This window comes from Rutidosis leptorrhynchoides, chromosome 3, assembly GCF_046630445.1.
Source record: "Rutidosis leptorrhynchoides isolate AG116_Rl617_1_P2 chromosome 3, CSIRO_AGI_Rlap_v1, whole genome shotgun sequence".
NCBI lineage: Eukaryota > Viridiplantae > Streptophyta > Magnoliopsida > Asterales > Asteraceae > Rutidosis > Rutidosis leptorrhynchoides.
In genome coordinates, this window is record NC_092335.1 from 27078431 (window position 1) to 27082234 (window position 3804).

A 3804-nucleotide genomic window follows, 5' to 3' on the forward strand; every position below is an offset into this window, starting at 1 on the left:
TATTGATTAAAAACATTCCATATTAATTGATTTCGTTGCGAGGTTTTGACACGTTTTTCAAAGACTGCATTCATTTTAAAACAAACCATAACCTTTATTTCATCAATAAAGGTTTTAAAAAGCTTTACGTAGATTATCAAATAATGATAATCTAAAATATCCTGTTTACACACGACCATTACATAATGGTTTACAATACAAATATGTTACAACAAAATAAGTTTCTTGAATGCAGTTTTTACACAATATCATACAAGCATGGACTCCAAATCTCGTCCTTATTTAAGTATGCGACAGCAGAAGCTCTTAATAATCACCTGAGAATAAACATGCTTAAAACGTCAACAAAAATGTTGGTGAGTTATAGGCTTAACCTATATATATCAAATCATAATAATAGACCACAAGATTTCATATTTCAATACACATCCCATACATAGAGATAAAAATCATTCATATGGTGAACACCTGGTAACCGACATTAACAAGATGCATATATATAAGAATATCCCCATCATTCCGGGACACCCTTCGGATATGATATAAATTTCGAAGTACTAAAGCATCCGGTACTTTAGATGGGGTTTGTTAGGCCCAATAGATCTATCTTTAGGATTCGCGTCAATTAGGGTGTCTGTTCCCTAATTCTTAGATTACCAGACTTAATAAAAAGGGGCATATTCGATTTCGATAATTCAACCATAGAATGTAGTTTCACGTACTTGTGTCTATTTTGTAAATCATTTATAAAACCTGCATGTATTCTCATCCCAAAAATATTAGATTTGAAAAGTGGGACTATAACTCACTTTCACAGATTTTTACTTCGTCGGGAAGTAAGACTTGGCCACTGGTTGATTCACGAACCTATAACAATATATACATATATATCAAAGTATGTTTAAAATATATTTACAACACTTTTAATATATTTTGATGTTTTAAGTTTATTAAGTCAGCTGTCCTCGTTAGTAACCTAAACTAGTTGTCCACAGTTAGATGTACAGAAATAAATCGATAAATATTATCTTGAATCAATCCACGACCCAGTGTATCCGTATCTCAGTATTGATCACAACTCAAACTATATATATTTTGGAATCAACCTCAACCCTGTATAGCTAACTCCAACATTCACATATAGAGTGTCTATGGTTGTTCTGAAATATATATAGATGTGTCGACATGATAGGTCGAAACATTGTATACGTATCTATGGTATCTCAAGATTACATAATATACAATACAAGTTGATTAAGTTATGGTTGGAATAGATTTGTTACCAATTTTCACGTAGCTAAAATGAGAAAAATTATCCAATCTTGTTTTACCCATAACTTCTTCATTTTAAATCCGTTTTGAGTGAATCAAATTGCTATGGTTTCATATTGAACTCTATTTTATGAATCTAAACAGAAAGAGTATAGGTTTATAGTCGGAAAAGTAAGTTACAAGTCATTTTTGTAAAGGTAGTCATTTCAGTCTAAAGAACGACGTCTAGATGACCATTTTAGAAAACATACTTCCACTTTGAGTTTAACCATAATTTTTGGATATAGTTTCATGTTCATAATAAAAATCATTTTCTCAGAATAACAACTTTTAAATCAAAGTTTATCATAGTTTTTAATTAACTAACCCAAAACAGCCCGCGGTGTTACTACGACGGCGTAAATCCGGTTTTACGGTGTTTTTCGTGTTTTCAGGTTTTAAATCATTAAGTTAGCATATCATATAGATATAGAACATGTGTGTAGTTAATTTTAAAAGTCAAGTTAGAAGGATTAACTTTTGTTTGCGAACAAGTTTAGAGTTAACTAAACTATGTTCTAGTGATTACGAGTTTAAACCTTCGAATAAGATAGTTTTATATATATCAATCGAATGATGTCATGAACATCATTAATACCTCAAGTTTAGTAGGTAAACCTACTGGAAGTGACAAGAAATGATCTAGCTTCAAAGGATCTTGGATGGCTTGAAAGTTCTTGAAGTAGGATCATGACACAAAAACAAGTTCAAGTAAGATTTTTACTCGAATTAAGATAGTTTATAGTTATAGAAATTGAATCAAAGTTTGAATATGAATATTACCTTGAATAATAAAGATAACCTACTGTATATAACAAAGGTTTCTTGATCTTAGATGATTACTTGGAATGGATTAGAAAGCTTGGAAGTAAATTAGTAAACTTGAAGGGATTTTTGAAGTGTTCTTGAAGTGTTCTTCCTATGATGATTATAGCTTGATTATTGAAGTGATTTTTGATGAAGATGATGATTAACTACTGGAAAAATACGTTCATAATAGTGTGTGTATGTTGAGAGAGAATTAGAAAGAGAATTGGAAGTGAAATGGAGTGAATGATGAGTGGTAATTGGTGAGTGGTGAGTGGGGTTAAAAGGAGTTCTAGTTAGTTGACTAGCTCATGGTAGAAGTTAAAATTGATTAGTCATACATGACATAATCAAGAGTGGAATCCCATGCTAGTTCCTATTGGTATATACTCATAGTAAGTACGTTTTGAAGCTGTGTATAATACGGGTAAGAATACGACTAGAATTCTTGATGAAAGAAAAGAATTGAAAAGTAACTGTAACCATTTTCGTTAAGTATGAGTGTTTTGATATATGTCTTGAAGTCTTCCAAAAGTATTTTAATACATCTAAATACACTACATGTATATACATTTTAACTGAGTCGTTAAGTCATCGTTAGTCGTTACATGTAAGTGTTGTTTTGAAACCTTTAAGTTAACGATCTCAATTAATGTTGTTAACCCATTGTTTATTATATCTAATGAGATGTTAAATTATTATATTATCATGATATTATGATATATTAATATATCTTAATATGATATATATACATTTAAATGTCGTTACAACGATAATCGTTACATATATGTCTCGTTTCGAAATCCTTAAGTTAGTAGTCTTGTTTATATGTATATAACTCATTGTTAATATAATTATGGAGATACTTACTTATCATAATCTCATGTTAACCATATGTATATCCATATATATATCATCATGTCGTTTTTACAAGTTTTAACGTTCGTGAATCGCCGGTCAACTTGGGTGGTCAATTGTCTATATGAAACATATTTCAATTAATCAAGTCTTAACAAGTTTGATTGCTTAACATGTTGGAAACATTTAATCATGTAAATATCAATCTCAATTAATATATATAAACATGGAAAAGTTCGGGTCACTACAAAATGCATAATATTGAAATATTTTTTAGATAATTTAAAAGAAGTATGAAGTATCTATAGCAGCTTATAAATCATGAAGATAAATCCAAGGTGTCACTCCCTAATAACTTCTTAATCATGATTGCTAACATGGCACTCCCTAATCACATTTTAATTAACACTAATTAATCAACCACTAATCACAGGTAAATGTTAATCATTTTTTGTTTGCCATATGATTTCCGTTTTATGTGAAATAATAAGACCTAAGACCTGCATTTAGAATCTGATTTGCAAAATCAGTTGTTTAAACATAATCAATTCGATAATATTTAACATATTGGTTATCATCTTCATTGTTACTTGATCATTGCTACTAAACCCTTTCCCAACGTAAGTGGCGTTTTTCGTTTGATGTTTACCCTAACGTAAATATATTTTTTTTGGTATGTAAAATTAATTTGTTAATGATGCTGAATGTTTTCTATGTTAATTGTTATATGACGGTTTTCTTATAAGGTGTTTGATCGATTTACTGCTTTCTTTTCATAAAGTTGCTGCTTAAAGGTTCTTTTCATTCTGTTTATTTATCATCGATTTA